An 11,507-nucleotide genomic window follows, 5' to 3' on the forward strand; every position below is an offset into this window, starting at 1 on the left:
GTATGTGTTTGTTTGGCATTAAATGTGGGTGGAGGGAAAGGCTGGATGCAAATATAGCTAAAAATGAGGCATAATGATGCAATATGTACATACATCTAGCCTAAATAGCATGTTAGCATCGATTAGCTTGCAGTCATGCCGTGACCAAATATTAGCACACTCCACGTAAGTCAATAACATCAACAAAACTCACCTTTGTGATTTCGTTGACTTTATCGTTGGAAATGCATCAGCTTTGAGTGTCGCAGGATAACCACACATTCTTGCCATCTCTGTGCCATCGCTGTCGTAGCATAGCTGTCGTAGCATAGCTGTCGTCGGTACAGTGTGCAGAACAAACAAGGGACTTTCGCATCTTTTGACCACTGGTGCAACTTGAATCAGTCTCTGTACATGTTGTTACACCCTCCGACAACACACCGACAAGGCATGATGTCTCCCAGGTACCGGAAAACAGTCGAAAAAACGGAAAATGACAGAGTTGATTTGACTTAGTGTGTGTAATGTGTTTGAGAAAACGGTGGGTCGCTTCACGATGTGACGTCACGAGTGAAAGTTCATTGCTTCGACAGGCGAACAATTGAAAGGCGTTTAAATCGCCAAATTCACCCTTTTAGAGTTCGGAAATCGGTTAAAAAAACATATGGTCTTTTTTCTGAAACATCAAGGTATATATTGACGCTTTCATAGGTCTGGTGATAAAGAGGCTGTGTGGTAGAAAAACCAGAATCCTGTTCGTGACGCTAATTTTATGTGGTAGAAAAGTCTGAATCTTAAACAGGAACAATAGAGAGTTTGTTACAACACTTAAATTTACTCATAATCAGATGGTACAAAGTTGGATTGAATCGATATGATTACAGACAGTCACTCATGAGAGGAAAGATGGTGCCTCTTGTGAAGGAATTAAGAAAGAGCGCACACCAGGCTTGGTCTTCCCTTCTTATTTATACGCTCCCTTATGGCCTGATTGTAGCATAACAACTTATGTAACTGTCCAATGTTCAACTATTACCCCACGACAGAACTAGCACTTGGTCAGAGTGACATGACCTCTTATGTCGTGTCCCTCCCAATGCGCACTTGATCAGGGTGACTTGACCTCTTATGTTGTGTCCCTCCCAATGCATTCAATTTAGAGGTAACCCTAGGAGAGAAATTTTCCACAACAGCTCTTTGCAAGATTTACACAGATGCCTAGAGGGCGCTAACTTTCCAATGTGTTTCAAGCAAAAGTTCTATTTTGGTTTCATCTGACCACATGACATCTTCCAATCATCTACTGTATCATCCATGTATCCATTTTGGTATAAACTCAACTCGTCATGTTTGGAGGAAGAAGAATACTGAGATGCATCCCAAGAACACCACACCTACTGCGAAGCATGGGGGTGTAAACATGCTTTGGGGCTGTTTTTCTGCTAAGGGGACATGACAATTAATTCTTGTTAAGGAAAGAATGAATGGGGCCATGTATCGTGAGATTTTGAGCCAAAACCTCCTTCCATCAGTGAGAGCTTTGAATGGTTGACCAAATACTTATTTTCCACCATAATTTACAAATAAATTCTTTAAAATTCCTACAATGTTAATTCCTGGATTTTTTTTTCACATTCTGTCTCTCACAGTTGAAGTGTACCTATGATGAAAATGACAGACCTCTGTCATCATTTTTAGTGGGAGAACTTGCACAATCCGTGGCTGACTAAATACTTTTTTGCCCAACTGTAGATTTGAGGGTCAATAGAGCCATTTTCATTTTGGTCTTTTACAGTATCCGTCCATTTTCTACCGCTTATTCCCTTTGGGGTTGCGGGGGGGGGGGTGCTGGTGCCTATCTCAGCTACAATCAGGCGGAAGGTGTTGTACACCCTGGACAAGTCGCCACCTCATCGCAGGGCCAACACAGATAGACAGACAACATTCACCCTCACATTCACACACTAGGGCCAATTTAACTTTGCCAATCAACCTATCCCCAGGTGCATGTCTTTGGAAGTGGGAGGAAGCCCACGCATTCACGGGGAGGACATGCAAACTCCACACAGAAAGATCCCGAGTCCGGGATTGAACCCAGGACTACTCAGGACCTTCGTATTGTGAGGCAGACGCACTAACCCCTCTTCCACCGTGCTGCCCGTCTTTTACAGTAGTGCCTTATAAAGTATCCAAACACGACATTCCTCGGTACGAAAGATAAAAGTGAATGGGTATTGTAGGAGGTGTATTGTAAACCAATTCACTGGTGAAAACAAACAAAGCCTGCTTTCTATATTTAGGCTTTAAAAGGTTACATGCAGTAGATGGCATTGTTGTTTTTCCAGCACAGGGTAACCCAGACACACAAATGGGTCAATCTGATGTAATTGACTGCAGCTCGTGTGGTTTTAATGGAGGCTTCTCAGGATGTGGAACGGTTACTCCGAACACGTGTGACATGGTGGCGCGGCAGCTCGGTTTGTTCAAGATAATCCCGCCTGTGAAAAAACAGATTATGTCAGATAAAAGGAAACAGTAAAAAAAGAGGGGTGGCTGGCAGCCGAGGGAAATGTGATGGAGGAGGCTGATGTCTTTGAAATTCAACTCTCGCCGAGACCCCCCCCTCACTCCCCTCTTGATGAGTGCTTCCTGCACACGGCCCTGCATTGCCATAGAAACGCTCTTTTTTTTTCTAATCGCAACACAAACCTCGTTTTCCTGCTCCTGACAAAGAGCCCTCATTGCCCGCCTCGGCCATTTGCCAGGGCCACCACCACCTCCTGCAGGCTTTACCTACAACCTATAACCCCACCCCTAACACACTCTGTACTTGATTTACTCCTCTTGCTCAACCACTTCATTGACTGACACCCCCTTCAAGTCATCAGGTTCTTCTGGATTTTCCACAGTGCCCTAGAATAAAGGCAATCATCTAAAGTGTGGTTTTGTTGAGCAGCACCACAGTAAAGATGATTGTAAATCTACACGCCCTTACGTGAACTCTGAGCCTCTCTCTTCCAAACGTTTCTTCAGATTTATTTTCACCCCCTTCCTGTCTTGTTATGGGAACAATAACCGTGTTATCGGTTATTGTTCAAAATACACCCTTCCTTAGTATTGGGACTAAAATAAGAATGTCCCTGTGCTCCCTGTCTAGTTTGTTTATTTGGGAATGTTGCCAGGTAGTTTCCCAGCCAGTGCCCCTGCACCCTCCCCTTGACGTATGCATAACACCCCCTACCACCATCCACCCCACGGCCAGGGACGTTGCTAAGCAACCACCCACCGTGAGAGCTTTTTTTTCCCCCAACCAATCAAGTCAGCAGATAGATTTTCGAACACGAATGAAAGACGCCAAGATATTTTTTTTTTAATCTGCACAATTTACATTACTGCAGCTTTTTTCCTTTACCCTCCCCTCTTAAAAATGGGATTCCTTTTTAATGAGAGCTTAAAGATGTCCACTTGGTGGCAGTACGGCGGGTATATCCTGGAAGATTTTTTTTTTTTCCTTCCCTTGCTGTTGCTAAGCAATCTTGAATCTCATGCTTTCCACATTTTCAGATATCCCTGACACCATTTTGTTGATGCATAGATTGGCGTCCATAATACGAGCCTTGACAAATGTTACTCTTGCTGTTTGCGTGTTGGCTTCAAACTGCTCCATGTTGACTGCTTTGTATTAGGCTGCACACAGGAAATGTACTCTTGAGTGATTAGGCCTGCAGCTCTCATGTCTGCCACTTTGCTCGCCCTCAGAGCGCGTCCTTGTTTCCTTGTAACCCTGTGAAGATGCTATATGATATAAATGTAGCTGATCTATTCATTCATTTTTGTCGTGTTTTTTTCTGTGGAGGGGGACTTCCAGAGAACCAACCCCCAATGTATATGTCGTGGCAGCTTTGGTTGCCGTGCAGATGGCTCTTTGTTGGTGCATCACAATGGATCTAAGGTCAGTGCGCCTCATGCCATCAGCACACTCTAAACTTGTTCTCCTCTGCAGCTGCCTCTCTGGCCTTTATTTTTTATTGTCAATTACTTTTGGCAGCTCAACACACTTGCTCTTATTGTAGTAGTGTAGATGTACCTTCCCATACAGTAGTGTGCAACACTCTCCTAATTTTCACTGTTCTGTTCTGCCCTCTTCAACACAGAGATCCCGGAAAATAGTATCAGAGACATCTGGTATGTGCACAACGGTATGCACTTTACCACATCGACATGATGTGCCAGCGTCCAGTGTGATCAAGACATTTGTGGGCAAATGCGACACGGCGAAGGAAGTGAGTCCCGAGCGTTAACTTCAAAGTCATTTGCCCTTATTCCCGTTACTAAAAACACAGGCATCGTCCCGCCAATGTCACAACTTGACTTCCAAAGTTAGAAAATCGGCATGCCTTTTGTTGCGTTCCAATTACCTTGGACATTGGAAGTCGGAGCTGAAAAAGACGTCATAGCCGAACTGTGAGCGTTCCGGTTTGTGCACTTTCCTTATCTGAATATAAACATCTTCTAGACCAGGGGTCACCAACCTTTTTGAAACCAAGAGCTATTCTTGGGTACTGATTAATGCGAAGGGCCACCAGTTTGATACACACTTAAATAAATGGTATTTCTGTCTGTCATTCCGTCGTACATTTTTTTTTCCTTTTACGGAAGGTTTTTTGTAGAGAATAAATGATGAAAAAAACACTTAATTGAACGGTTTAAAAAAGGAGAAAACACACAACAAAATGAAAATTTAAATTTTGAAACATGGTTTATCTTTAATTTCCACTCTTTAAAAATTCAAAATTCTACTGGAAAAAAGAAGAAAAAAACTAGCTAATTTGAATCTTTTTGAAAAAAAAAAAATTATGGAACATCATCAGTAATTTTTTCTGATTATGATTAATTTTACAATTTTGATGACATGTTTTAAATAGGTTAAAATCCAATCTGCACTTTGTTAGAATATATAACAAATTGGACCAAGCTATATTTCCAAAAAAGACAAATCATTATTTCCTCTAGATTTTCCAGAACAAACATTTTTTTTAAATTCAAAAGACTTTTAAATAGGAATTACATTTGATTCTACAGATTTTCTAAATTTGCCAGAATAATTTTTTGGAATTTTAATCATAATAAGTTTGAAGAAAAATTTCTCCCATGCGTAGACAAAAAGAAAAGAAAACACAACAGTAAAGTGCAACGTAAATATGTCTACCTACTAAAATGACACACTGATGTCGGTTTTTGATGCAGGGATCGAAAGTCATGGGCATTCAATGTTTCGTGCAGTGATTTCTCCAGGGTTTCTGAACCTTTTGATGATATTACGGACTGTAGATGGTGAAATCCCTAAATTCCTTGCAATAGCTCGTTGAGAAATGTTGTTCTTAAACTGTTGGACAATTTGCTCATGCATTTGTTCACAAAGTGGTGACCCTCGCCCCATCCTTGTTTGTGAATGACTGAGCATTTCATTGTATGACTCGACCAGGGTTTGAACGCACAACCTATCGATCTCAGTGCGAACACTCTAACCACTAGGCCACTGAGTAGGGAAAGTAATTTACCATATTTTCCAGACCATAGGGCGCACCGGATTATAAGGCTTACTGTCGATGAATGGTCTATTTTTGATCTTTTTTCATTAATAAGGCGCACCGGATTATAGGGTGCGTTAAAGGAGTCCATCCATCCATCCATTTTCTACCGCTTATTCCCTTTGGGGTCGCGGGGGGCGCTGGTGCCTATCTCAGCTACAATCGGGCGGAAGGCGGCGTACACCCTGGACAAGTCGCTTATTTTATCGCAGGGGAGTCATATTATTTTTTGGTTCTAAATTGACGGAAGGACAAACACGGGCATGTCTGGATGACTCACCATATTTCCAGTGGTTAGCGCCGAGTTACGAAACCGCTTTATTATAAAGCTAGCTGTGGCGCGGTCTTTTTGACATCTCTTCCTATGTGGTGCGCAGTCTTTCTGGTGTCACTTCCTCTCCGAACTCAGTTTGTAAACGGTAAATGAGTCCATACAAAGCTAAGAGCCGGAGATTCAAGAAACAGACGGCGCACTTACCCGTGTAAAAAAATTGTCTGAGGAGGGGGACCTTAAACGATAGTTTAGTGTGGCTGAAACAGGGCTTAGGTTGAATAATTAATTGTTTAAGGGGTTTCCGGCTTAGTGTAGACATAGCCTCAGAGGCGTTCCAGTTGGAACTTCTGACTAAAAAATGCGGAAATGTTACCAGTACAAATGGAAAGCACCAATAATCTTCTATTCAATTGGTGCTATTCATACAAAGCAAGGAAAAATGTTTACATCGGTTGGCCTAAAATGGAGGAATTGACTTGGTCTGTGAAGTTAGAAAAAAATCTGGCTACTACAGGCAGTAAGTGTAACAGAAGCTAAACTTCACACCCCTGTCCTCGCTTTGCACCATTCCCTTGACACCTCAGGCGCTGTCCTCCCTGTTCCAGCACCGATTCTCCCTCAAAAGGAAGAAACAAACTTAATTGCTGTCATTTCTACAAAACAGAAAGGTGATAGAATGCAGGCTGTGTAAAAGAGGGTAAAATTCAGACCTTTGTCCCCATTCTACCTTTACACGCAGACGCTGTCCTACTTCTGTTGCACCTCCGATGCTACCCTAATGGGGTCATATTATGCAAAACCAACTTTACTTACATGTTGACGCCTGTCTTTAGGTTTTTGGGAAGCCCATAACTCCCGAAAACTTGAATCCAAACCATGGCGGCGTTGTAGGGAGACAACTATAAAATATGTTTGCCTTTTTCTAAACAAGAGGATTGATATTGGAGACTTTAGTGACGTATTTTGCCTTAGTTACGTCAGCGGACATTTCAATATATGGTAAAGATTTACCGAAAGATCTTTGCGCAAGTTTGCCATTTTGATTCACCTGGGGATAGGTTGATTGGCAACACTAAATTGGCCCGAGTGTGTGAATGTGAGTGTAAATGTTGTTTGTTTATCTGTGTTACCCTGTAAAGAGGTGGCAACTTTTCCAGGGTGTACCCCGCCTTCTTCACAAATGTAGATGAGATAGGATCCAGCATCCCCCGTGAGCCCCAAACAAGGCACAAATGGTAGAAAATGGATGGATGGATGGATGTAGTACAAAGTTGTAGTCAGTAATTTACTGTATTTTTCGGACTATAAGTCGCAGTTTTTTTCATAGTTTGGCCAAGGGTGCGACTTATACTCAGGACCGACTTATGTGTGAAATTATTAACACATTACCGTAAAATATAATAATATTATTGATCTCATTCACGTAAGAGACTAGACGTATAAGATTTAATGGGACTTAGCCATTAGGAGTGACAGATTGTTTGGTAAACGTATAGCATGTTCGATATGTTATAGTTATTTGAATGACTCTTACCATAATATGTTACGTTAACATTCCAGGCACCTTCTCAGTTGGTTATTTATGCGTCATATAACGTACTGTATTTTCCGCACTATAAAGCGCCCCGGGTTATAAGGCGCACTGTCAGCTTTTAAGAAAATTTGAGGTTTTTAGGTGCGCCTTATAGTGCGGAAAGTACGGTACACTTAGTTTAGTCAGTTGTTCACTATTCTTTATTTATTTTAAATTGCCTTTCAAATGTCTATTCTTGGTGTTGGATTTTATCAAATAAATTCCCCCCAAAAATGCGACTTATACTCCAGTGCGATTTATATGTTTTTTTCCTTCTTTATTATGCATTTTCAGCAGGTGCGACTTATACTCCGGAGCGACTTATACTCCGAAAAATATGGTACTTATTTTTCTCCATCTCATTTTCTTCAGCAATCTGGCTCGTACATGCACATGCATGCTAAAATGTCTAATAAAAAGTAGCGTATATAGTTGTAACTTCAGTAAACGTTATATGGTAGCACTAAAAACTCCAACATGGCTGACGGGGTGGAGACAGTCGCAGGAAGCTTGGCCTGGAGAAGGACTTCGGCACATAAGGCCCATAAAACGGCTCATTCTGGAGAAACAGAAAGTGGCTTGAAGACGGTCTGTAAAACCAAATCCATGCAAAATTTGGACTAGCGCATCATCATTACATGTTATGTACGTAGACCACATGGAAGTGTTTTTAATGTAAAAAAACCAAAACTAGTGAACTTGGCACATTATGTAAATCGTAAATAAAAACAGTATACAATGATTTGCAAATCCTTTTCAACCTAAATTCAATTGAATACTCTGCAAAGACAAGATATTTAATGTTGGAAGTGAGAAACTTTTTTTTTTTAGCAAATATTAGCTCATTTGGAATTTGATGCCTGCAACATGTTTCAAAAAAGCTGGCACAAGTGGCAAAAAGACTGACAAAGTTGAGGAATGCTCATCAAACACTTATTTGAAACATCCCACAGGTGAACAGGCTAATTAGGAACATGTGGGTGCCATGATTGGGTATAAAAGCAGCTTCCACGAAATGCTCAGTCATTCACAAGCAAGGATGGTGCCAAGGTCACCACGTTGTGAACAAATGCGTGAGCAAATAGTCCAACAGTTTAAGAACAACATTTCTCAATGAGCTATTGCAAGGAGTTTGGGGATTTTACCATCTACGGTTCTGCAAGGCCGAAAACCAACATTGAATGCCCTTGACCTTTGATCCCTCAGGCAGTGCTGCAACAAAAAACAACATCAGTGTGTAAAGGATATCAAACATGGGCTCAGGAACACTTCAAAAAACCAGTGTCAGTAACTACAGTTTGTCGCTATATCTGTATGTACAAGTTAAAACTTTACCATACAAAGCCAAAGCCATTTATCAACAACACCCAGAAACGCCGGTGACCTCGCTATGCCGAACTGTTCGAAGATGGACTGATGGAAAGTGGAAAAGTGTTCTGTTGTCCTACGAGTCTACATTTAAAATTGTTTTGGAAACTGTAAACGACGTGTCCTCCGGACCAAAGAAGAAAAGAACCATCCGGACTGTTATAAGCGCAAAGTTCAAAAGCCAGCATCTGTGATGGTATGGGGGTGTATTAGTGCCCAAGGCATTGATAACTTACACATCTGTGAATGCACCATTAACGCTGAAAGGTACATACAGGTTTTGGAGCAACATATGTTGCCATCCAAGCAACGTTATCATTGCACGTAAGCGATGATATTACGGACCTTCGATCCCTTCGGCGGTACTGCATCACAAAGTGACATCAGTGTGTAAAGGCTATCATCACATGAGCTCAGGAACACTTCAGAAAACCACTGTCACTTAATACAGTTTGTCGCTACATCTGTAAGTGCAAGTTAAAACTCTACTATGCAAAGCCAAAGCTATCTATCAACAACACCCAGAAATGCCGCCGTCTTTGCTGGGCCTGAGCTCATCTTAGATGGACTGATGCAAAGTGGAAAAGTGTTCTGTGTCTGACGAGTCGACATTTAAAAATGTTTTGGAAACTGTGGACGTTGTGTCCTCCAGACCAAAGAGCGAAAGAACCATCCGGATTGTTCTAGGCGCAAAGTTCAAGTGTGTTCAACTGAATATAAGTTGAAAAAGATTTGCAAATCATTGTATTCTGTTTTTATTTACCATTTACACAATGGGCCAACTTCACTGGTTTTGGGTTTTTTGAAAAAAATCATATTATGACCCCTTGAAGAGACAGAAATTGACTCACTTTGGTGAGCCGTTTTACAAAACAGTGACGCGCCATAAAGAAGGCAGAAAAAAAATGCCGTCTTGCAGGCAGGCAGTATGTGTAAAAGGGGCTAAACTTCACACTAATGCCCACGTGTCCCATCGCCCCTCAGCTATAACTTCGATACAACATTAAACAGAACAGCTACACAGAAAAAGGCAGAAAAATGTCTGTTTAAGCAGAGTGTGAAAGGAGCTAAACTTCACACTCCTGTCCCAGCTTTCCCATTATGCACAGGCGATGTCCCACCTCTGGTACTACAGACGGAAAGGCAGAACATTTCCTGGTTGATAACATTTGTGCAATATAAAAAGGAGACAAAAGACAGTGTAAAAAGGGATAATAATGCCAAGATGACAGTCAATAAAAACAACAAAGCAAGTGATAATTTAGACTTTTGTACAATATTGTATATTAAATGGGATTCTCCTATGTCACAATTCTTCAATGTTTTTATGGAAGCCGTGCTTTGGTGCATTTGGTATCTTCATAAAACTAACCCAGCACCAGCCGCAGAAATACAAATGCAAATTAACCATCTGCTGTGTGACTGTAAACAAACCTCACTTATGTCACAGAAGCACCTCTTAAATTATTCACAGCATAACAGGGTATGCCATATTTTTTTTGAGATTGCAAACAAAGCCAGGTCTTGTTTGGAGAAAGACACGCGGCTTTAAACCTTATCCTGGTAATCCATGCACGCGAGTTCCAACATGGTGGCACAAACATGCAAGCAGAGCCAGGCCATGAGGTCTGCAGCAGGAAGGAGCAGGTAGAGTGCAAGGCGGGAAAGTAGGAACGAGAAGGAGGAGGAGAAGGTGGAGCTTCTGGCGAAAGCTCTCGGAATTACTGGAAATTTCCACTTTCCCTTTGCAAGACGGTCTCTGGAGGGGTGGGTGGAGCTCAGAGGTGAAGTTAAATAAGGTGGCTGAAGCCGAGCACAAGGGAGGAAGGCATTTGTAAATAAATGACTTCCTGATAACTTTTATGGACATTGCAGGGAGGTGTGTGTGTGTGACCATTATGTTGTATTTCTGTTGCCCCTGTGGTAATAAGAGAGACGACTTGTCCCAGCAGTGTAGTTGCCTGTCCTGGCTGAGAAGTCCCAACAGCTCCTTTGTCATTTCAGAGGAATCTGAATAAACAGAAACACTATTGTTCACGCTAACAAGTGAGAGGCCTGAACCCACGAGCATAAGTTTGGCAGTTAAGAATATTCATAGCAAGTAGTCAATTGAAATGTTATTGAAGTGGATAGCAAACACGCTTGAAATCTTCTTGGACCACGTCCAAACACACTCGAGCATTTTGCAAATCCTCAAAGCACTAATCCGATGTTCGCATTAAAAAAAGGCAAGTCAACCTCGACTGTCCAACAAGATCCAAAAGCCGTCAGCGTCTCTTGATCCACGCAAGATATAGCTCACAGAAATAAAGGCGGACTGCACACTTTTAGTTGTATTTTATAATTCACATTAAATGGGGATTAAGGTCATGTCAATCAATTTGCATAGGATATGCACAAGCATACTACTTCAGTGGGAAATGTGTCTTGGGAAACGCTAGTTGACGTGCAAAATTCTTCTGATTTTAAAACTATTTTCCCTGCAGGCAATAATCTTAAGTGAAACTCAAACCGTTGCCATCATTAATCCCTAATTTTATGTTCTAGCAGTGAGGTTCAAAGCAGGTGAAGCATTTTGGAGTTTTTTTTTTAAACTTCATAGGCCAGGGGTGTCAAACTCATTTTAGATGGGGCGCCACTCTGAGTAAAATCTACTCCCAAGTGGGCCGGACTGGTAAAATCACGGCACGATAATTTAAAAATAGGGACAACTTCAGATTGT

This window comes from Nerophis ophidion, linkage group LG02, assembly GCF_033978795.1.
Source record: "Nerophis ophidion isolate RoL-2023_Sa linkage group LG02, RoL_Noph_v1.0, whole genome shotgun sequence".
Lineage (NCBI taxonomy): Eukaryota > Metazoa > Chordata > Actinopteri > Syngnathiformes > Syngnathidae > Nerophis > Nerophis ophidion.